General features: G+C 53.6%; 1 protein-coding gene across 1 annotated transcript in view; it reads right to left on the bottom strand.

Annotated features, from left to right (window-relative positions):
• LOC105275696 overlaps positions 1-24,747 on the bottom strand; it is a 49,089-nt gene that overhangs the window by 6,125 nt on the left and 18,217 nt on the right. The window lies entirely within an intron of this gene.

The raw sequence follows: 24,747 nt of genomic DNA, 5'->3' as shown, positions 1-24,747 counted from the left end.
CAATTTTCTGCAAGAAATTTATTTTTCTCTTTGTAAGATCAATAAAGTGCGCATCGCATTACCATTAAGAAATGCAAAGCCTAATATGTAAAAAAAGAATATTCTTATGAAGAATATGATATATATATATATATATATTTTAAATTAAAATTGTGCTAAATATGAAAGTGGTATATCTTGGTATTTATCTCACAACGGTCCTTCTAATCAAGTCTCGTTTTCCATCTCGAATGCATTAACGAAATTCCTCATCAACCGCGCAGAATTTACTTGTTCCCGTTAACCTTATCCGACTGGGTTGAGAACCGCGGCGTCCTACGTAATCTTAATTAATCTCGTCCTAAGTACCGGCATCGCCCGCGGGCATGGTCGCGGTCAGATTGTTCCGGCGAACTTTGCGACCTCAAGAAGTTCGGCGCGCATGCGCGACATTATTGTATTTCCCTAAACACCTGTTGAAGGGTAAAGTTGAACTCGTGGAGTTTAGTGTTCGGGCTAAGTGGCTGTGGTCAAGCGGGATAACAATAGCGGCACCTAACTGACCATAGTCGCAAGCCAGCGATCCTTTGAGAAAAAAAGTGCCGCCCGAATTAAATAATAATTGACTGTTTAAATCGTCTGCTTCGATTTGGAACACCCTACCAAATAGATGATTGACTTAAACAACATTGAACAAGAAGGATTCGTCAAATTGCCCTAAATCCCTACTTAACTTAAATAAGAATCAAGGTGTGACAGAATGAAAATCGAGTCTCTCGGTTAACTTGGTTATTATATTACGAACAAGTACGTGTACGTTTGAAAAATCAAATCTAGTAATGAATAGACGGAAATTGTTTTATTGACGAAGATACCTAGACTAATCACGGCACTTTGCCGTCTTTTGACGAGACGAATCACAAAACAATCGCATAAATGCTATTTTCTTGTCACAAGCTTTCAAACTCCTCAGACCAAGGAATCATGTTACTACATCATCATCGTTTATATTTTTCCGCATATATGTACAGCTTTTAGATACTCTGGATACCGAGTACTGCATCAGAGGGTTGAAACGCGGAAGTGCGTACGCGTATACGATAGGTGCCTAACCAGACGGGCTCAAAGGGACTATCGGAGATAAATTTAGCCCTTTATCCGAGCTGCCCTCAGTGTCGCTTCGCGTTACACGGCCAAGCTAATTAAGCATCTCGTCCTACCTTTACTCATAGCATATATCTGCGTCAATGATTAGATGATCATCTAATGCATCAGTGCTCATTGAATCAACATCCTCCCGGTCAAAGGAACGTAGAACTGGCTTTATCAGCTCTGTCAAATTACCAGGAAAGCTAAGAGGCCGATCTCACTTCCGCGAATGTTTCCTCTCTCTCTCTCTCTCTTGCAATAAAGGTGCAAGGAGACCCGCATTCACTTCTAGCGTTTAACACGGCCGTTCGATTCTGGATCTTTCTCGCGCGACGCGAGAATCGCGCTCGAGATCGCAAAGTGGTAATCGGACAGCTGCAATACGGGTTAAAGTTCTTTCCCGAAGAAAGCGCAATTACTGGAAGAAGATAATGGATAGGAAGAGCCCGGTCTTGACATACGATATAGATCTGAGATCTGAAACGTCGAGCGAGAGGAGCAAAACTGCAAAGGAAACAGCGCGATCTCTTTTCCCCGATAAAAGAGAATCTCGAACGGAAAGCCGCACGGGATGTAAAATATCCAACGGCGGCAACTAAAGTATTCATTCCGCTCTCGCGTGCGAGGGAACATGCAGGCGACGACAGAGAGGTTCGTCGAAAAAATTACCCGTGATAATCGGATCCGATCACAGCGGATCGATCGATCTTTCAGGCACAACATTATTGGACAACGGTTTCTTTTCCCAGCAACGATTTTAAGTAGCAAGATCGCGCGGAAACGCGGCGATACAACGGAAAGAGTGCGCGCCGGGGAGAGACGATCCGCGACGCGTTCGGTCGAGAATAGAAACGCTTCAGCGCCGCCATAAATCCCTACGAGGCGCGCGAGACTCGGCGGGGCCAAGTTTGCGGGCGGCGCGACGCAACGAAATCCGAGTACAGCGGCTGTTTTAAAGCCCCTGCGGACCGCGAGCGAGTTTGCATTTTAAACGAACGCGAATGCTGCCGCCGCCGCCGCGGCGCAATGCCGGGGGGAGAAAACAGCGCGACACGGCGACCGGCGAAGCGGATTAAAAAAATTCACGAGGGAGTCGCGCCGCGCCGCGTCGGGACGCCGCGAATCGGTTGCGGGAGAGAGAAAGAGAGAGGGGCAAAAAGAGAGCAGTCACGTACCGGGTGGCTCGCGCGGATCGTTTCCTCTTCCGGCGTAGATAGCGGCGTGCGACAGGCGCGCGCTCGCGCGAAAAGAAGCGTCCTGGAGAAAGAAACGGTATCGTCTCCACCGAGTACTTTCCAACGACGCTCTCGCGAGATATACATATATATCAGCCAGCTATCTGCGAGTCCCGCGAGCGGCGTGATTTTACACGGATGCCATCGTTGCCGAATCGTCACCAAACGGAGAACACAGCAGTGAAGATTTAAGGGGGGAGCCTGCTTTAGAACGCTGAAAATAAGGTATATTTTACGAATTGTTTTTGGAGAAACTATACAGCGGATCATTATAAAACTTTGATGCATTTATTAGTACATGTTTAAAGATAAAAAAATTATTTTTTGATTTGAATATATCGCTTGTAGAGGTCGTCCTGGAGAAATCTTAGTGCAGCCGCGTCGCCGGCATTGCAAATTGGTGAGCATTCTCCTGCCTCCAAATTTCGTCTAAACTGAAAAATTGAAATATCTTCTCGTTATTTATGAATTCCCATCGTCGATGAACCAAAGAGAGAAGAAAAAAGTTGAAAAGTGCCAAAATGGTGGAGCTTAGAACACAAAAGTACGATTTTTAGGCAAAGTTTTTGAACTTTTTCATGCAAAAAGAATTGTTTAACTTAATGTTTTTATGAATATTAAAGGTTCATCGACGATGGGAATTCATAAATAACGAGAAAATATTTCAATTTTTCAGTTTGGATGAAGTTTGGAGGCAGGAGAATGCTCACCAATTTACAATGCCGGCTGCACTAAGGTGCCTCCAGGACGACCTCTACAGGCGATATATTCAAATCAAAAAATAATTTTTTTTATCTTTAAACATGTACTAATAAATGCATCAAAGTTTTATAATGATCCGCTGTATAGTTTCTCCAAAAAAATTCGTAAAATTATACCTTACTTTCAACGTTCTAAAGCAGGCTCCCCCCTTAATTGCAAAATGCTCGAAACGTCGTAATTCGTATACAGCGTCGTCTCGCCAGCTCTATGCTAAAGATACGCGTGATTCGTCTCGCTTGATTCTACATCCTCCTATCGCGACACGTGCAATTTACTGACGCAGTCTCGCGGTCCCGTCTTTACGTCGCGATCGTAATGACGGAAGCTCTAAAACGCTATCGCGGTAGCAATATTATTTTCATGACGGCGCGTCGTCACCTCCTCGGACGATCTATCGAGGATCTCGGGAGGAAGCGTCCCCGGTACAACTGCTCGCCACTTAAACGGTGATTCCGCAGGATCGCGGAGTCGCCGGCGGCTGTAAAACACGATCCGCGAGCTCGGTCTCGCTCGGAGAGCGCGTATCAATGAGCCGAGGACGACCGCTCTCTGCTAGCCCCGGCTATTGAAACAGTACCGAAGTGGCGTCGTAACGTTGCATAACAACGATACTAGGAAGCAACGGGAAAGTGGCACGGCATCGTTCCCGCGCGTGCACGCGCGAGCAAGTGAGCGAGCGAGCGAACGAAGGAGCGCGCGTTCGGCCGAGGGGCAGGGAGGAGGCGACCGTTAAATATTCTCTCAACGAGGTCGGATTACCTCCATTACACCCGGCGAGCGACGATGATAACGATAATGGCGATACGAGCCGACCCGAGGCGGCCAGGCGGACCTAAGTGGAGTACCGAGAAGTCCTGGCGCGGTTTTGCTGGCACGACAATCGGCCGGCTTAGGGTATCAGCTCTCCTCAGGATCGTTTCCTCGGCACGCCGCGGAGCCCGGACGGGAGGCGTGTGATTGGGTTAGTTTTGGTTTGTTGGGACGGGACACGGTCGGCCGGGCCACCCAGTAGCCATTTAGATAAACGACCGGCCCCTGTTGAGTGCCGCGGGATGCCAGCGCCCGACAGAAAGAGAGAAAGAGCGAGAGAACCTGAAGAGAAATGGGAAGAGGGGGTGGGAGGGAGAAAGAGGCGGCTATGTTAACGGGAGGGATGGAGACCCGCGAGGAGAAAAGCTCCGACCCGAACACAACGGCGGTTCATACCCGGCATCCGAGGAGAAAAAGTATTCGGCTGACGGAACAAAGAGGGACGCAGCAGTGGGACGCAGCGCGCGGTACGGAGCAGGTACCGAGCCCGAGTTGGCTTTCTCGCCGGAAATGGAGTTGGGCTTATTTCCGCGTTCTTCCGATTTGTTGTTACGGCGATGGGGAAATTTTCGATTAAAAGAGTCAGCCCGCGTCATGCAGGACGTGTACCCGTTCTCTCTCTTTCGCACGCAACTATGCAATTTTTCACATAATAAGATCCATGAAATTTCGAAATTTTTGTACGAGTTGGTTCTGTCAACGCTCGAGTCGACGAGGCGGCTGCAGTGCTGCGTGGAAAATATTATTTAGAAGACATCCCTCGCGACATTCCCGCGTCGCCGGGATATTTCGTCGGCGCGGTGCCCTTATAATCTAAAGGGAAATATTAGAGGGAAAGAGAGAAGGATGGAAATAGGTAGAGAGGCAGAGAGGCAGAGAAAGAGAGAAAAAGAGAGCAAGCCGGATTTCGATATTGGGGCGGAGATATCAGTTTGAACCGGGTAGACGCAATATCGAATCCATCCTCCGAAATCGCTCCGAAGCAATTTCGAACTTTTCCAACGGCCATGGCTTCTTTGGTAACTCGAGCCACCGAGCACGGGGAGAATCTACAACAAGGATATCGCCCGCGCGGAACGAAGCGCACGCGCGCGATTCACGCCGTTTCATGCATTGACGATACAATTCCCGCTTCCGCCAGCCGCGAAACCACACCGCGCTAATCGCGGGGCTTTTTTTTGTTTACCGGCGGCGATTTTCCCCACGGCCGTTTTATTCGCGCTTTTTAAATCCGAAAGCGCTGACTGTGGATTTTTCCGATACCGCTCGCTCTCTTGGTACATACATCCCGCGAACCGCGTTATCGAGGTCAGACCCACCATAAAGCGTCCCATTAGCTCCGGGCGTGTTCACGTTACACCCACAAACTGCTACAGATCGATACGAGAAAAATGCGAGCGGAACTTTCTTCGCGTCGTCCACCCTAGTCGTATCATTTTAACGCGTTCATTTATCTCTCACATCGAGTTCCCAAAACGCTAATGTTCTTCACAAACATCTCGATCGAGACGACCTTGCATATTCCGTCACATTCAAATTTAAATGTTTACATTTCGAGCGTTAATCGCGGATGCAACGGAAATTATTCAACATTGCAGACGCGGTTCGGACAGCGTCGCGGATTCCTTTCCGCTCCGATAAAAGAGGGATGAAGAACGGTTTTCCCAAAAACCCCATTCCCAGCATATTCGGTGGTAACGGAGACCGCTTTATCGCGATCGTAGCTGTCATAAAGCTGTCCCGGCACCTCCTCGGAATACCGGACGGGTCCGGGGCTGCAACGCGGGGAAGAGGGCACACGTTGTCGAGGTTGCCTCTCTTCTCCTTCCTGCCCCCTCCCCGCTGCGGAAACGTGGGAGGGAAACTTTCATCGCCCTCTCGGCCGACCCTAACTGTCCACTCGTAAAGCCACTCGTCGTCGGCTCCGAGTGCCGTCCGTCCGAGTGGCTCCTCGTCGCATCGCTAACGACGACGACACGACGACAACGACGACGACGACGGCGACGAAGCGCGCGAATCGATAAGAGAGGCAGACAACAGCGACTCACTCACACCACCGCGCCGACCTGGAATCCGGGACGGCCCGTGACCGGAAACCGATCGCGCGCCAGTCGCGCGGCCAATCATCCGAAAAGCCGCGTCCGGCACGCTCGCCAACCGGACGATCCCGGAAAACCGGAACGTCCGAGCCTGGCAATCATTTCTCCCCCTTTCCCCTGCGGGTATGTACGAGAAGACACCTCCTGCCTGCCGACAAGATCGCGCGAATCGCACAATAACGCGCGCCGCGATAATGATCCTCGGAACACGATGTGAGTCGATCGATTCGATCGCATAAATGCGCAATCTCCTTCCTGCGCGTTCGGAAATGGCTTCCGTTCCAGTTGACGTCTATGAGACCCCGCGGTTCAAGCATCTAATGGATTTTTTATTGTTCATAATGTTCCGTAAATCAATCGCGATTGCCGTTGTTTCGTATTTATCTCGCGGCTTCCACGGCACGCGATTATTGCTAATTAACGCGCCGATTACGTGCGAGCCTCGTAATGCGCTCTCGCCTGTAATATACAACTCCCGGCGCGCATAAATATTTCACGCCGTCCAACGTGGCGCTTTTAAATATCGCCGAGAGTAGACCGAAATCTTGAGGGGGCCATACGGACGCGCTCGTTCGAACGTCGTGCGTCATGTTTGATGGACGACGCGTCTCACCGAGCGGTAGATCCGAAGTCGCGCGATGGTGTGACTGAAATGAATGAGCGAAATACCGGCGCTCTAACACGTTTAATTGGCGGTCAAATAATTATAACCGATGGGCAGTATCACGCTTGCGTAACTCGGTGTCACGGAATGTCAGATGAACGCGACGTTAAAGTCGGCCCGACGTGCGGCGCGAGCGGAATGGTCGCGTTTTATTATAACGTTATTACGTTTCATCGTGACGTTTTGTACCATCACAATGACGATGCGAAATATCAGCATTTAACTCATCATTCTCGTATCGCGCCGTGCCATGGTTTCTTTCATGGCTTCCATTAAAAGCAAAAATAGAGAATGACGCTATCTTAATATCGTCGGTGTAATTTTCTCGACGCGTTGCGCGACTGTAATATCGTAACGATGTATCGGATATCGCTACGTGTACGCTGCAGCGAATTGTCCGTCAATACGGCCCGATAGAGCGAGGTCAGACTCGAAGCAAACGCAAAGCCGCAAGTCTCAGGCGATCTAAGCGACACTGGACGAGTAAATGGCGATTACGACAGCAATTAATGCAAAAACTGAGCGCAATACTGCCAAGTTCGGTTTCCTAGTTTCCTATTTACGGCGCGATGTCGTCGGTGCGATTTATTCCGCGCTAAATCGCGTCGAGCGAGGTCACGCTAAACTGTCGTGCGATTCCCGACGAGAAAGACGTCGCGTTATCGGCCGTTCGCTCCCTCTCTTCCTCTCTCTCTCTCTCCCTCGCTCTTTCCCAATGTGCCGTCATGCTGACGTAAAGTGAAACGGAGCGCGGTCGCGCCGTATCTCCTTCTTCCCTCCCTTCAACACGTGGAGAGAGATCACGATCCTCCATCTATCTCCTTGTGGGCTCCCAGTCTGTCACGAATCCCCCCCGGTGCTCGTCGCGCATCGACCGCCGCCGCGGAACATGGGGGAACCCGGGGAGACTATCGGACTATCGATACATCTCGCGCGGGATTCTCGCGAAACGTGCGTGCGTACGCTCACGGTGCCGGACGCGGTAACGTCGTCAAGCCGACGTGCTCGGCCTTGAGGAGCTGAGGAGATGCTCGTACGCGTACACCACGCTCGTAGAGTGCGCGTGCGGGCTCCTAGGAGCTGTCGGAGGGAGCGGCAGGAGGGCGAGAGGATCGAAGAGAAGTGCGGAGAAACGGGAGGAGGAAGAGAGGAAGGGCCCGGGATCCAGCGTCGAAGAGGCCTGACAGCGAACCTAAACGGAATAAATTATTACACGAGCTCGTCGCCGTAGTCCTCTTGTGCCCTCTCGGTCTCCCCTCCCTCCCCCGCCCATCCGCCACTCCGCCACATCCCGCTTCTTCTCCTCCCGTTCTCTGTCTCTTTCTCTCTCTCTCTCTCTCTCTCCGAGAACGGATGCCACCCCGCCGTTAGCCGTCGAGTGTGCGGGCCGCCCTCCCGGCACAAAGATTCATATCTGACTCGGGGGGGCCCCCTCGAGCCTCCCCTATCCCCGGCTCCCCCTGCTGCGCCTTCGAACGGGACCCCTGAGCCCGGAGCGGGACGGGATCCGGGCAATACTTGTCCGTTCTGTCGGCGGCGGCGGCGGCCGCGCGGACTAAACTTCGGCATTCTCTGACTCTCTGCCTCTCGTCGACCTCTCTGTCTTTCTCTCTCTTTCTCTCTCCTCCTCTTCCTCCTCCTTCACCCTACCGCGCGCACACAGTAATTGCATCTCGCTCGCGCTCGCGCGCAGCAATCTAGCGCGCTCGCGCGGGCGTCGCTCGGAGCCGCCTGCGGTGTCGGAACGGAGCGAGCGGGACCGCCGCGAGCATAGGGGGCAGGCAAGCTAGAGCAACGAGCCGGGCTACGTTTTATAGATCCCGCGGAGATCTATAAAACAAGTCGCGCCCAGCACACGTACACACGCATACACCTATTCTCCTCTTTTGCGCACCCTTTACGGGAGACTTTACTCGCGAAAAACGTCTTTCCTAGAGACGCGTTTCATCTAGTATCCGAGCGGAGAGTGAATCCGGGATGGAGACGAGAGAGCAGGCACGAGCGGAAAGGAAGCCGTCGGTGCGAGCGAGGGAGCGGGAACGAGCAGGCGGAAGAGCAAGAACGGAATCCGGCGACGGGCTGGGAGAAGAACTGCGCGCGAGGAGGATACCAGACGCGCACGTGTGTGCGCGGACGCGGCCGCGGCTGCCCGTATCCATATATTTCGAGAGTACGAGGAAGGAGGATGTGCGGAGGAGGCATCCGCGGAAGAAGAGAGACGGCGAGCGATGGGACGAGGAGAGAGGGAAAGCGGGACGGGAAGCGGGATACCGCTTGCGATGCGGCGATGAGCCGCTCGGTAGAAGCGACGGCGACGACGACGACGAGGAGGTAGCGACGGTGCGGCGATGCGGCACGGGAGAAAAAAAGGAGACGAGGGGAAGAGGAAGGAGCGAGTGAGAGACGCGACGAGGAGGCGGAGGAGAGGAATCTCCGGAGATTCCACGCGTGGAGAGCCGTGAAGGAACGGGCCGGCCAGACCGGGCCGCCGCCAGCCTTGTTGGTTGCACGGAAGGCAGGCAGCTGCCAGCCGGCTTACCGCCGTCGCGCATTACACAGGACGCGTGAGAGAAAAGGATGGAACGAGAGAGAAATATAGCCGGAGTAAGAGACACTTCGGGACGGAGCGGGGAACGAGGAGGGAACAGAGGAGGGTAGCGAGAGCGCGTGAAGAGTCGTGGCGAGTCGGCGGAGAGGGCCCTCGGCTCGGGCCGGTCGACTGGCCCGTAAGGCTCGCCGTAAAAAGCGCGCGCTTAAAGACGAGAGAGAAAGAGAGAGAGAGAGAGTTGCGCTCGCGCGCTGCGTGAAACCTAAATCACGCGCGAGGGACCGCGCGTTACATGCCGAGGCTGTTCTCTCTCTCGCTCTCTCCCTCGACGCCGCGCGGGTCGGCCGGCTAATATAATATCGGCGACGCCTGGAATTGCGATAAACCCCGCCGCGTCGCGTCGCGGCCCGCCGGCTCTAATTAGCGGCTCCATATCGGAAATCGATGCCGGTGCGGCCGCGCCGATATAGCACTCGCGGTCGATCAAGAGCGTGCCTCGCCGAGAGATAAAGAGCGGCGCACTGGCGCAGCGCGCGTTCATGTTTCTATTTCTTGGTCATATCTCATCGAAAATGTAGCTAATCCCACCGTTTGAGTCCAATTAGCGATTTCATGGTGGAAATCGTAGCGCTGAGCGACAATGAAGTGAACCGTCTTCCCCGCTCGATTAAGGACATATCTCGATAAATGATAAAACGCCGTTAATGCGCAGTTTTTTATGCTGCTGCTTCTTCCGAACGTGTCCCACCGGAAAGCTTATTACTCCGATGTGTCTCACCGTTTCTAATTAGCGGAAATCGATACGGTATCCTCGTTCGATTAGGAACACACTCTGATAAAATCGCAGATTATGTCGGCAATGAGCTACTTATATTTTCATTTCCTATTTCCTCCATTTCATCGAAATGTGCTATCGTTCTCGTACGCAGTCTCCGGTCTCTAATTAGCAGCTAAATATTGAAAATCGATGAGTTGACTGACGATATAATACCCGTGATTGCGATGACACGTTTCGGCGCAATATGTCTAAGCATAATTCCCTGACATTTTCATCTCTTAATGAGTAATATGGAATAATATGGCTTTCTTGGAATAAAATTACTTAAACAAACATAATGATTAAACTTGGTATTTGGTGGTTAGTACACCAATGTACTATTAAAAAACCGAGAGAATAAAATACGCGAATAATAATAATAATTTACAAATTCTCGATATTCTAATAAAATGCTGTCCATAAAATCGATCATCACATTACACAATAGCGCTAAAAGTATCAGCGAAAACGGAAGAAACATTTCAGAGAGAATCTACAGATGCGATCCGCGTAGAGTTGAAGTTCCGAACTCGAAAACGCTAATTGAATCCAAGAGGAGAACCGGACAGCATCGCCTCCCGGATGATTTGCAGGAGTCAACGAGGTCGCCGGCGGAGGGAAGGGTCGCGAACTCTTTGACTGCGTCTGGCACGGAGCAGTTCGCAATCTTGGAACGGTACCAGGAAGTTCCCAAATACGGGAATCCGCGATTTCTTTCGGTTTACCTTAAACCGGTATTTAGGAACGCAAGTTTACGGTAACGCGGCGGAATTTCGCGACGCGCCGCAAGCACCAGCGGACATCCACCGTCTACGAAAATACCCCGCGATATTCCAGAATAAGCGTTGCACAAGGTACACTCCGGATGGTACCAGAGTTAGCGGATGTCTCGGATTTTTGCGGATATCTCGATCGGTCCGCGAGATTCAATTCTGCAGAACTTCCAATTCTTGAGAGAGGAATCCAGAAGAAAATTCAGAGTGCAAGGAATTTCCAGTGTAGCTTTGTTGGGATCATCGTACGCGCACGTAAAGTGTGTTTAAGTGTCAAAATGCTGAGCCACTTAATGCTTTACAAAAATCCCGTAGCTTTTCGACCACTCAAGGGATACACGCTTACGCTCTTTAAGCTGCCACTATCTTTCGAGCATTTGTGAAATATCGCGAAAAAGTTGAAAAGTGAGATCATTACGTTCTGCAACATTGATATTATAACATTGTACCATCGATTCACAATGGAAGCAGAGAATACTAAATTTCCAGAATTTTTCGAGATATTTTCGGATCGGTACAAGTTGACTCTAGAATCTGCATCTCCCATAGTGAAGCCATAGTCCCGCTGGCTCAATCTTACCCCCTCTTACAGTACTTAAACGCGAAGTCAGTCGGCAGCTGGCGGTTTCCCAGCGTGGCCGTCGATAGCGAGCGACGAGGGGCGGGTTTTCGTTGTTCAACCCCGATTTACGTGAAAACGCCGACGGGGCGACAAACGTATTACGGAAGTGACCGCGCTTCTGCCCTATCCGCTCTCGTTCCGCCTGCTCTCTCCCTCTCTCTCTTCATCGTTCGTCAAGCGGGTGCGTGAGCGCGTGTTTGCGCGTCCTCCTATGGTCAGCGACCGAAAAAAGAGCTAAAAAGAGGAGAGGATCTCTACCGTGTGGAACGAGCTCGCGTTTCCACCCTCGTCGACATTGGAAGCCGGAGACCACGGGGTAGAGAGCACGATCCACAGTCAACGCGAACGATATAAGCTCCCCCCTCGCTCACCCGTCCTCTCTGTCGCCGTCTGTCTCTACCGCCGATTCACCCCTCCCCCCACCCGTGACACCCTTCCCAGCCCCGACGTCGTCCGCCCCGTCCTCTCTGTCCGCCTGGCGTGTCGGATTTCTGTTTGCGTTACCGTGTCACGCATCGAGCCTCGTCGCTTCGAATTCGATGGTATTCCTTCCCTTCCCCCCCGCGTCTCTCCACGTCGACGACGCCACTACGCGCGCTCTCCCGACGCGCATCCGACGTGTGCGAGTGTAATCCGGGATCTCTCTCCAGCGAGACATTTCGGCTAATAATTCCTTATTGCCGTAAATCGCGAGAATGCCGGTCGAGCCTCGTCCGTCCGCTCGTTCGCTCGAAGCGGATTTTTGATAAATCGCGCCGCGAGCTCGCTCGCAGCGACTGTGCGCCGTGTCAGCGACACTTTTAACCATTCTCTCTTTTTGGATATACGTTATTGTCGTTTCCACGGATTTATACAGTTTTGAGTTTTAAAGGCAGTCACATTGAAAGTCGTGAAATTTGAGGCCTGACGCGCGTGCGATCTTCGACGAGAACTTTGTTTTAATTATCGTGTACGAAGGCGATCTCCTCCATGTCGCTACCGCAATGTTAAAGGGTACGATTCATTCGATAGATGCGCGCCATAAACCCGTCACCGGTGCAATACGCGTGGTCGGTACAACGCACGTGTGTGCGTGTAATGGAACGATGGAACACCCCGCCGGTGAAGTTGTTCTCATTTATGTCATTTTATTATAACGTCGCCAATCAATTACAGCTTTAATATCATTTTGCGCCGAGTTTGATCAGACATGAAACCCGCGGCGAGATGGGAAATCGCGTGCGTGTCAACAATGATCGCTGAAATATAATTATCATCGTTATCACCCGGCAGCGGTGCGAACCCCCTGCGCCGGACCCCGCCGAAAAGCCAGCAGCCCGCAATCTCCAGAGTGCCTCTAAATCAAATCTATTCCGTGACGCCAAGTCGGCGATATAAAGAGACAACCGAGGCGCTCATAAATAAGAGAAAGTATGAGGAATCCGTTCCGTGAGGAAGTCGTGAGGCGCCCGGTGTAACGTAACCCTCCATCTGCGCCTGCGATTCGTAAACGAATCCTCGAGCTGGGTTCTGGTGAAACGGGCGAGCGGAATTGAACCCGGCGCGAGCACGTCTCGCGCGGTTAACGTCGCTCCGGAAATATCCGGCCGGCGTCTGAACAGGGAAAACCGACGGGCGCGATCATCGGGCGTGTTCGATGCATCCAAGTTGCGAAGCGCGGCTTCGGAAGTGGCTTCGCCTCTATCTCGTTATCCGCTCTCGGATCTCTCCTGTCCGATAAAACGGTAGCTGCTGCGCGCCACTCGCGGCATGCGCAACGCTAAGGGAGAAGGAGAGAAGGGAAAGAAGAAAGAGAAAGAGAACAAGAAACGGGATTCTCGCGTGCGGCGAGTCGCATGATGCGTACCGACGCGGATTCCCGAGCACGTCGCAGGGGGTTTCGAGTCGGTCGGGGGTTTCGCACGCGCATGATTTGAAAAGTCGATGGAAGCGACTCGAAAGACGTAAAAGCCGCGGCGCGCCTCCTCTCCACAAAAGGCGTCGCCGCCGCTCGCTATCCATCTACGCGCGCAAGCTCTCTCTTCCTCTCTCTGTTTCGTTCCCTCTCGCTCGATCGCTCGCTCGCGGCATCGGCCTGCGCTTACTTTACGCGCGCGCTTTGTTTTTCCACGCTTTCCAACGTTATCGCGCCCTTTGTGCTCCCGCTCGGCACTCTCCGATACGGCGCCGCGAAAAAATACCGTCGGTCGGGAATAAAAGTCGCCGCGTCGATTTGTACGAGAGCAAGACTCGAACACACGTATCTATATATACACATAAACCCAATATGAATTTATTTCACACAAGTACTTGTCTCTCAAACGGAGAATTTAGCCTCGTCAGGTAATCATCGCCGTTCGAGTGTTCGAGAGCTGGAAAAGACGCAATTCGGAGACGGAAAAGGCATCTTTGAAGATAACCGATAACTGGGAGCAGTCGATGGGGCTCCTTCGCAAACGCCGAGCGTTTGATTCGAGATTATCTGGTGCGAAGGACGGGACCGCGGCTGGGAGTCGCTCCTACGAGGCCGTTCGATCTCGGCTGTTTCATCGTTAAGATCGGGCGTATTAGATGGTCCGTGCAATAGCTTCCTATCCGCGAAACAGCTGGCTGCACCGATGTATGATGCTGCTGCCACCGCCACCGCCGTCATCGGTGTGTAGCTGTTGCTAGGTACCGCGATATCTGATTGCGTGCGGGAATATCGGTCCCTCCGGACTACGAGCGATCCAGCGCGGGCCCGTATCGACCTGCATGGATATCGGCGGATCGAAGTGTCTTTCCGCGGATTTTAAACGCTTCCCTCGGCATCGACAAACTCGCTACCCGTCCGAAACGATAACAGCAGCAATTTAAATACCCAAAGTTTACCGAACTCTGCAGCTGCTTTCGTTTCAGCTACATGCGGTTATTTCCTGTACCGGAAAAAGTTCTCCCTTTAGCTAAAAAAAAAGAACGGGAGAAAGGGAAAAAAATAAATATTTCGATGCGCATTAACGTGCGCTTCAATCCGAAAAGCACCGCGGATCCGCTCGATATTTTCCACGCAGGCCGTTTCCTTCACGCTTTATTTTCACGTACGATTTGTTCCAGCAAATTAGGCCTGCTTTTTCCTAAACGGGGAATCCCAATTTGCCCGTTTTCCGCTTAACATTCGGAGCATGACTTTAATCAAGTCCGTCACTAACGGACGCGCGATGAGGAAAGAGCATTTTACACGCTCCACGACTCGCGAAGTCGGCCGGTAATTGCACATTAATACGTCGCTCCTGCGTGAACGGAACCGCTTTCGAAAGGAGAGGCTCGAAAAATCGCGCAGTTCCCATCGGCGTCGTTTTCATCGACGGACTGACCGAGTGCGTGACTGTGTGCGATAACCGCGCGATTTCGCGACGCGATCAATCACGCGTTCTCGCTCGCGTCGTTTGCATCGCTCGCTCGCTCGCTCGCTCCCGACAGCTTCCTGGCGGGCAACGGCAGCCGGCTGCAGCTGCTACCGCGGATGCTGTCGCCGCCGCCGCCGCTACCGCTGCCGCCGCTGCTAGTAGATGGTGCGATATCGGACGGCGCGTGTGCATGTGGGAGTATGTCATTACCGTGACGCCTAGGCAGCGCGACGTGGCGCATTGTGTTCGAGGCCGCGGCGGTGGCGGCGGCGGAGAAAGAAGCGGTTGGTAGAGGCGGCAGCGGGGAGGCAAATGTCGAAGGAGGGAGACCGACGGAAAGGTCGAGGGGGCCTCGGGGTGATGCAGAGGGACGGGACGAGCGCGCTGCGCGTGCGCTCGGGCGTGTGTGCGTGCGCCTCATTAACCAGACGCTCGCGTTCGGCGTTCCGGCGAGAGGGAAGGAAGAGAAGTCGGGAATTGCAGGAGAGGAGGAGAATGAGGAGGAGGAAGAGGTGAAGGAGGAACCAGGGGGAAATGGGAGACGAAGAGGAAGAGGAGGAGGCGGCTGTAGGCCAGGCAGGGTCGAGCACGAGGCCGAGCCGGGCCAAGCCAAACCGGGCAGAGCCGCGCTGCTTCGGGCCGTGTTCCGAAACTAAAGCGTTCCTCTCTCTCTCTCTCTTTCTCTCTCTCTCCGTCGTTCGTTCTTTTTTTCTCTTCCTCCTTCTCTTTCCACATCCTCCAGCTGGCTCTCTCTCTTTCTCCGTTACACGGGCTGTCTCACTTCTCCCTTTCTCGTGTCCGCAACCCCTTTTCCCGAGCCCCTTTGTATTACCACGCCCGGCTCTTTTCCCGGCTTGGCTTCCTTGTATGCGGCGAATCAACGACACGCCAGCTGGCCGATCGCGGCCCGCTAAAAGCCCGAAGCCACCAAACGGTCCCGCGAACGCTGCAATGGCTATACCGGGAGTATATAGCGGGGGATCACGTGCGCCCGTTCACCCAAATCGATCGTTCGGAAAGCGTTCAGACCGATCGGCCTCAGCGCCGCTTCGGATTTCAAAAGGGGACACGTCTCCGTTCACCGCAGATCCGGCAGCGTTTCACAATAGTGAGAGAGAGAGCTCGAAATATATATTTCACAGATATCTCAAAATTCATTCTAAGGTTCGATCGGCTCTCGGCAAATATTGTTTTTACCGCATCTATACCTATAAATATTGTTCGTACCGCATATATTCTTCATCACGAGGACCGTTCCACCTCCGCGCGTTCTCCGGATCTCGAAACTTTGACTCCTGATAACTGTTATCAAGTTAATCTTCGGGGGGTTGTAACACTACCATTTCGACCACCAATTTTGATCACTCTGATCGATTAATAAAAGATCCCGAAACCCAACGGGATATCTCCGATTGCGGTGTCGCGTGAGAGCCCGGAGCGAACTTCGAAATACGATGGTCTAATATGGTTTGCGAATCGGCGCGTCACGCGCCCACGTTGAAGAGCGGCCACGAGCGATTCCGAGGCGGGTCGCGCGCTATACAGCCTTTGCATCCGCCCTGGTTCGGCGCCGGTGCACACACTCTAGAACTCACGCGACTCACACATGGACAGGCAGCTCTCTTTCCCTCTCTTTCTTTCATCGTGCACGAGCCGTCGAGTTCGCTCGTTGCTCGCTCGCACGCGATATTCCTTTCTCCGTTGCGTTTCCCTCTCTTTTCATCTCTCACTCGTTCTTTTTCTCTCTCTCTCACTTGGGCTCTTTGCTTAGAGCCGAGCTCCCGCGGCTACCGTGAGTTTTACGACCCGCCGCAGCGGCGGAAGTTGAAAATTTCGCACGTTAAGGTAGACACGGCGTAACGCGCGGGAGCGGAAAGGACGGGCGGCGCCGAGGGACGTTGGCGGATGCGAGCGCGGAAAAGTTACGAAGATAAGAGCGAACGGCGACGGAGGTGCTCTCTCGCGCACTCACCGTCCTCCGACCCATGTCGTCTGTCTCGCGATAGCGCGGGGTTAATTCGCTCGAGAAGCGGGCGAGTCCGAGGGGTGGAGAGTGGAGACGACGGGGTGAGGATGACAGTGGCGGTTCGCACCTAGGGTTTTAGCGGAGGGACGGATGGTCGGTCGGTCGGTCGGTCGGTCGGATAAGGAGGAGGAGAAGCGGCGAGATGGGACGGGGACGGGGGGAGGAGACGCGTTTAGCGCCAGGGGGATGAATCCAATTACACGCGAACCTCGCGCCTACGGCCCATTACGTCTCGCCGCCTCTATCTTACTGCCTGGATGGCGCGAAGAGGGAGCCTCTCCTCGTCTTTTTTCCTTTCTCTCTCTCTCTCTTCTCTTTATTTTCTTTTTCTTTTTCTTTTTCCTGCGCATCTCGACTACGTCCGCGCTGCTGCGCTTCGGACCGTGGCCGGCCGGCCGGCCGGTACCAAGTACCGCTCTTCCTGGACACGCAGCCGGTCGCTCCGACGGTCTCCGCGTGCATACGTTTCCCGTCTTCGTCCCTCTTCTTCTCTCCGTCGCTCCTTCCATCCCGCTGCTTCCGCTGCTCTTTATCCCGGCCACCGCCGCCGTCGCTGCCACCGCCGACGGACTCTGCGCGTTCTAACTCGCTTATACGCGGGCGGATTTGCGGCGCGCCCGTTTTACTCGAGTTCCCTCCGCAACCGCTGCGCGATTCCTCATCGCGTCGGCCACTCTTTCTCTCTTTTTCTCTTTCACGGTTTCTCCCGCTTGTTCTCCCTCTTGCTCTTTTTTCCGCCGGTTTCCTTCTCCGGAGTTCTCTCCGCTCTTCTCTCCTCCCTTTCTCTCCCACACACGAATACCCACACGTACCCATGCCCACGCGCACACAGCCACACACACGTACACGCACGCGCTCTTTCCCTCGCTCTCTCGGCTCTCCTACCTGCCTGCTCGCCCGCGTTTAACCGGCGCTCGTATTTTAGCGTCCCTTTCCGCCCTTCCTCTTTCCCGCTCCTCACCCCTCGTCGTCCGCGTCCGCGTCGTCCTCCTCCCCCTCCCTCACACCGCATCGGCGAAGCAACAAATTCCGCGACCCTCCAATTACCCCGAGGCCGGGAGTTTCGCCCGGCCGTTTTTAGATTTAAATGTCCGTGCCCCGACTTCTTTCACGGCGCCACGAACCGCCGCAGCCGCCACCATCGCCGCCACCACCGCCGCCACCGTGGGACGCCGCCTGGAAATCGATGGTCCCGTCGCCCTACGTGGAACTCGTTCGCGCGAACTCGCCCCGCCGGTGGATCGAACGGAACAGAAGCGCTGCCGGTGAATTTGACGACGAGAGTGAGACAGAGAAAGAGAGAGAGAGGAGGAGGAGGATCGGTCGCAGGTCTCCACGGTACGAATTTCATCCCGCGTTTAATTGCTAATTTCGCTCGTTAATTCGCCAGTTGCGAAACGGCGGTCTGCCCGACGATGCAAAGTTTTCAAATGTAGACAGTATTTTTAATCACATGTGATACGTACACGTCAGTGCGTGTATAATAAGTAACCGTGTATATTAATATCCTCACGAGAATGGATTTTATTCTGTAAACATCTTCGGTGGATGATTCTCTCGCTTTCCTAAAGACTCCGATGAAAAAATGTAATAACGTCGGGATGAATGAAATGTGAAAACCAAGATTCGAGAATATCCCTTTCATGTGTTTCAAATCGAAAGGCGTCTCGAGAAGCCCAATACTCTCCTCCGCGAGTTAGAGGCGGCATCACGGAGAACCGCTGAAATCGCCAGCCTGCGCGTGACTCCGTCGTCGAGCGGAGTTTTCGCTCGTTTCACGGTGGCTGCAAAAGAAAACGAGCGAAACGGGGCGGGCCAAGTACCAGCCGGCGGCGGTGGCCGATCCGCTCCACTCCGCATCCCGAGAATTCGAAGAAAGTTCGTCGCGGACGGTTAAATAGCCGGTGGAAAATTGCGGCGCGCCTCTCCGTCGTTCTCGGAGCCGCGAGCGGCTCCGTTCCGCGAGCGGCGACAGATCGGCGAGCGTATCGATCCGCGCGCTTCTCGCTCGCCGACAACACCGACCAAGGAATAATATCTCGCCGGGAGCGGTCGCGCGGTGCGAAAATCGATCACGCCGCGATGGTGAGTCCGTCCGGAGCGGAGCGGAACGGCCCGGCCCGGCTCGGCATGGCCCCGCTTATCCCGCCGGCGGATCAAAAAGGAAAGGAGCGGAACGACCAAGTGCCGACTCACGCGGCGCACTATCTGACGGGACAATCGATATCGCTGTCGAGGGAGATAATTCTGGGCGGCGGCGATGGTGGTGGCGACAACGACGACGACGACGGCGACGACGAGGAGGAGGATGACGTCGCCGACAGCGGTGGCGAGAGTCACATTCGGGCTCGATAACTACCCGCGCGTTATCGTTTATACATTTTACAGGTCGTCCCGCGATAACGCGCTTTTCGATTCAGGGCGAGCGCGTCGAATGCAAAGCGTTATCGGCTATCGATTTGATCGCGGCGGGAAAGAAGCAACGATCGTGCCGTGTGAAAGCGCCGCGCTCTTGGTGGTCATTCTCGCCGACTGGCGAAAATACGGATCTGGCTGATACGGCGTATTTTTCGCGTACGGAAAACAATCACGCGCGCATTCGACGCGTGTAATCGCGACGACCCGGCGCGTAATTTTCGAGCGGCGAGTTTTATTGCGGGCAACGCGACCCATAAACGTGCGGTTAATCGCGCCGCTGGAGTGATTAGTTCGACGACCAACGAGCGCACCGCACAGGCCGTGCACCGTGCACGCGTCGCGCGTCGTCCGGGCACACACCGGACGGGTCGGATGGATTTGCGGAAACTGACCCGGCGTTTCGCAGCCTCTCAATGTATTCCGGTCGCGACTTCGACCGAGCAAAGCCACGGCAAGCGTCCGGCTCTCGGGCGTGAAGGTCCGAAAGACACGGGGCCAGGTTTTACCTGCCTTAATGAAGAGAGCAACACGACCGATCGATGAGTTCCGGCTCCCAATAGCCGGACTTGGGTCACGTGCAGGCTGACAAACAAACTGCGAACACCGGTGCTGGTCACCGGGGAGACAGTGAAAGGCGAGGGCATTTGCCGAAAATCCAAGCGGCGAGAGGGACACAATGGACCTCCAGTTGACCACAATCAATGAGAGTCGCGAACCCACACCCTCGGCACCCTCGACGAGCCGTGACCGATCCGCTACCTCTTTTCCAAGGTCGACGATCGCCTACCTCCCTCGTGAACCCGCAGTAAATCATTCTAGGCCCTGGTCAGGTCGGTTTTGGGACCTTGCGGCTCGAATCGGTCGAGGTCCGTGCTCGAGTCCACAGCTTGAGCTTGCGTTTCGAGATCCTATTATGCGTCGGGACGTGCACGTCGGAATGCCGCCGTTCGAATGCGCAACGACCGCCGGACGTTCCGTAAATAACGATTTCGGGTTACATCGAGGAACGGATGCGAGGAGAGAGCAATATGATATTTCCGCCCGCTGAACGTAACGTCGAGACGCTCCGAGGAGCGTCTCTCTCGCGACGGTCCGAGGAAAGCAACTCGTGGCTGAATTTTATACATTAAGGGGGGGGGGAGCCTGCTTTAGAACGCTGAAAATAAGGTATATTTTACGAATTGTTTTTGGAGAAACTATACAGCGGATCATTATAAAACTTTGATGCATTTATTAGTACATGTTTAAAGATAAAAAAAATTATTTTTTTATTTGAATATATCGCTTGTAGAGGTCGTCCTGGAGAAATCTTAGTGCAGCCGCGTCGCCGGCATTGCAAATTGGTGAGCATTCTCCTGCCTCCAAATTTCGTCTAAACTGAAAAATTGAAATATCTTCTCGTTATTTATGAATTCCCATCGTCGATGAACCAAAGAGAGAAGAAAAAAGTTGAAAAGTGCCAAAATGGTGGAGCTTAGAACACAAAAGTACGATTTTTAGGCAAAGTTTTTGAACTTTTTCATGCAAAAATAATTGTTTAACTTAATGTTTTTATGAATATTAAAGGTTCATCGACGATGGGAATTCATAAATAACGAGAAAATATTTCAATTTTTCAGTTTGGATGAAGTTTGGAGGCAGGAGAATGCTCACCAATTTACAATGCCGGCTGCACTAAGATGCCTCCAGGACGACCTCTACAGGCGATGTATTCAAATCAAAAAATAATTTTTTTTATCTTTAAACATGTACTAATAAATGCATCAAAGTTTTATAATGATCCGCTGTATAGTTTCTCCAAAAAAATTCGTAAAATTATACCTTATTTTCAACGTTCTAAAGCAGGCTCCCCCCTTAAATACTCTCACACTCTCAAGTGTCCACGATTTTTTATTTTTTCTTCTTTTATGATAAAAAGAACATGATTCTCTCGTGGACACTCGAGCTTTATTACGACGAATGTAACGCGATGCGAGGGACTCACTTTTCTTGCCGCGGCCAGCAATAATTCCGCGAAGGATACTCGTCGGGATGAAGAACGCTCGATGAGCCTTCGATGAAGAGACGACAATATCGCCGTTGGAGAGAGCCGAGGGGGAGACGCTTCCGGTAGCTGCGGCTCATAAATTGGCACAACGTGCACACCGTGGGGTATCCTCGGTGGTGTTTATAGCGGCGGATAACAAAGAAAGTAACAGAAACGCCGAAGTGGTAAGAGAGGCGCGGCTAATTGGCCGTGGATACCGGATACCGGGTGCGAGGAGTTTCACTCGAGAGCTCGTTTCTGTCTCTGTCTCTCTCGCTCGCGCTTACCGGCGGTTCTCGTCTTGCTCGCGCGCGCGGCGTTCATTCCGGTCCCGGCGATCGCCGTCCCCGGGGAGCCAGGAAAACGTGCGCCGGATGCTTCGACGAGCCTTCGCGCGGACTTGTCGACTCGAGGACCTGTCCGCTAGGGAATAGAACAATCGCGCGATACCGAGGAAAGGACTTGATCTCCGCGAAAATAATATCTGATATGAAGGATGCGGTGTGTTACGACATATAAAATATAAAGATAAAATAACATGAAAATAAAGAGGGATTTTCGCAGAAATAAAGAGGAGTGATTTGACTCTTCAAGAATATTTTTGCGCCTTCGCGGAATAAAAGATGCGATTAACGTGGCTGATTAGTCCAATTGAGATTAATGTAATGAATAATACGCGACGTCTTTCAATTAGCAGACGGTTGCTCCGTACGGTGCGGTGTTGAGTAATAATTAGTTCATTTAGAGGCGGCTATTTACGATTTCGAAAGTGGTTCGTCAAGTACTCGGGTTTAATCTCAAGATCAAATTACCACCATAGCGCGCGGTCAGACTGTGCAATCTCGTAACGTCTCGCAGTTACGAAATGAGCGGCTGTTAAAGCGTTCCGAAACATCTCGAGAAACAAATCCCGCTACGACCGCCACTCGTAATCGAGGATATCGACAAGTTCGTGGTACCTACCGAAATGTCTTGCGAAATCTTTACAAAATGACAACGGGTATAGTATGAGGACGTTGTTTCGATCGTGTTTATCACTCACACATTTCTGCGTCATATAAATAGTTGCGATATAAATAATACAAAATTATCCTGTTTACAGTATAACGAAATACTGCCGATAACCGGACGTTTCAAAGACGAAGCGTGGTCTGCTGCTGGCTTAATTCCTCCTAATGTAACCGTCCAAATTGATCCAGCGCTCTTCCTTTTCTTTCTCTGCTTCCTCCTTTCTTGGAGCGGCTATAATTCGCGCGATAGCCGCTCGAAATCACGTCGTTCCCCGAAATCCTAACAGGCGCAATCCTAACGGTGGTACCACGGAATGAGAAAGAGAGAGGTAATCGCTGGTACCTATCGCGATACAGCAAATCCGGAGTACCCCAGGCGAAGAGCAGCGATCTGCCTCCCCCTCGGTTCCTCCCTACGGAACTTCCCGGATGGGACCGCGAGACCGGGTAAGTAGTTCGGGAGCTTATTTGTAGCTTGAAGGGGCTCGGCGCGCACGGCGTCGGGAAAGGGGTCGATACCTATCGCGATTTGCCGCGCTGCCGGGTTATCGGATGGGTATATCGGTCGACGGGTAAGGCGGGACAGAGAGAGAGAGGAGGGGGGGAGAATCGTTTCCCCGTCTAACCCCACCAGGGGTCGAGCCCTCTAGCCTAGCCTGTCGCCTAAGCACCTAAAGCGCCCACGCCCGCGTCATCGGGTGCCAGGCCGCCTACGGTAGATAAGCATCATCAAGGCGTGCTCTATCGGCCTCATCTCCGGCCACCCTCTAACAATCCTCTCGCGCGCGCTTTCGGCCGCAACCCCTTTACGTCTCTCTCTCTTTCTCGGAACACCAGTGACGGAGAACATCGCGGAATACAGCTCCTCGGGGAAAAGCGAGTGGAGACGAGACGGAAGGTGGGAACGGCGAAAAGAAGGATGAAGAGGACGACGAGGACGGTAGAGACTCGTTGGCGCCGTTCGCGCCCGGGACGCGAAGCGAACGCGGCGAATAGGACGGCGCGGGCTCCTCTCCCCGCATTGCACGTCGTTGCACAGACGAACCGAGGGACACGGAGTCTATTTTTGTCGGGTGGCTGCGGCGGTGACGGGACAAAAAGCCTGCGGCTTCCACCCCGCGTCTCTCCCTCGCGCCCCTCTGTTTTTCTCTCTTTCTTCCCTTCTCTCTCTCTCTCTCTCTCTCTCCCTCCTTCCCTCTCGCTCTATCGCTCCGTTTCCCTTCCTTTCTCTCCAGCCGCTTTTCCCCCGCATTTCCCTCTACGTCTCGTCCCTCCGTCCGCCCCGACCCATCGCCTTCCTCTCTTCCCTTTCGCCACGCGGCGGTCCTTCTCGCTCTTTTTTCTCTTCTCGCTACGCCTCTTTTTATGCCACCGCACAGCCCCCGGTTCGTCCCTTCCTCGCGCCCTGCTTCTCTCTTTGTTCGATCCGCGCGATCCCTCCGTCTCGTTCCCTCCCTTCCTCGACCGCTCTCTCTTCCGCCGCCTCTCCTGCTCCCGAACTCAACTACCTCCGTCGCTTTTTCGCCGATATCCCCTGCCCTCTTCCCGGCCTCTTCGACGTGCAAACCGATCGCGCACGCGAGCGAGCGAGTGAGCGGGAAGATCGGAACCGCGTGGCGAACGAGAAGCACGAAGAAGAAAAAGAGATGAACAGAGACGGTATCCGAGTCCCGTATACACGAGCGAGCGAAAACGCGCCGCGGGAGAGCCGGTGCGCGAGAAAGGGGCGACGGGGCGGGCGGGAGGAACCGGGGGGGATGTACCGGCGAAGAGCGATGGGATATGCCGCGGGCGGAAAGAGGAAGAGGAAAGAGAGAAGCGGCGGATGCTGAAGCGCAGACGTGCGAGCGGAATGCCGCGAGTCAGGATGAAACGAGAACACGAGCGAGACAGACAGAGAGAGAGCCGAGAAAAGAGCGAGACGGGCGCTGCGACGAGCGAGAAAAAGAGACGGAAATAGAGGAGGGAGAATGGAGAGAACGGGCGGAGGCAAGCAGGTTGGGGAAAAAGGCCGAGGCTCCCCCTTGGCGGCCCGCTACTAATTGCCGCCGGCCGCGGTTACGTGCCGCGCGTTATAGCCGGCGAGCGTGCGAGGGGAGAGACGCGGCTGGGGCCCCGGAACCCCACTGGTTGCCCCTCACCCCCCGAGTTCTCGGCGCGGCGGGGTATACGCGCTCTCGATCTCCGCGGCGCTTTCGTTTCGCGTTAGCCGGCGCACGAGCGGCGGGCCGGTATGTCGACCGGTATGCGAGCGATCGGCAGAATCCTCTCGCTGACGAGCGAGAAAGGAGCAACGAAATCCGCAGCGCTACCGGAGATATCCCCCGAGAACGCGACGTTGTAACGGACGCACGGCGCTCTGGTTGCTCTGGGAACGCGTCGGCCCAAGCTCGCGACGAAGGTTCGCGGGAACTTGGAGAACAGACGCGCGCGCGACAAGAGTC

The sequence above is a fragment of the Ooceraea biroi genome, chromosome 8 (genome assembly GCF_003672135.1).
Source record: "Ooceraea biroi isolate clonal line C1 chromosome 8, Obir_v5.4, whole genome shotgun sequence".
Classification (NCBI taxonomy): Eukaryota; Metazoa; Arthropoda; class Insecta; order Hymenoptera; family Formicidae; genus Ooceraea; species Ooceraea biroi.
Note: the sequence above shows the minus strand (reverse complement) of the source record. Positions and strands in the feature narration are given on the sequence as shown.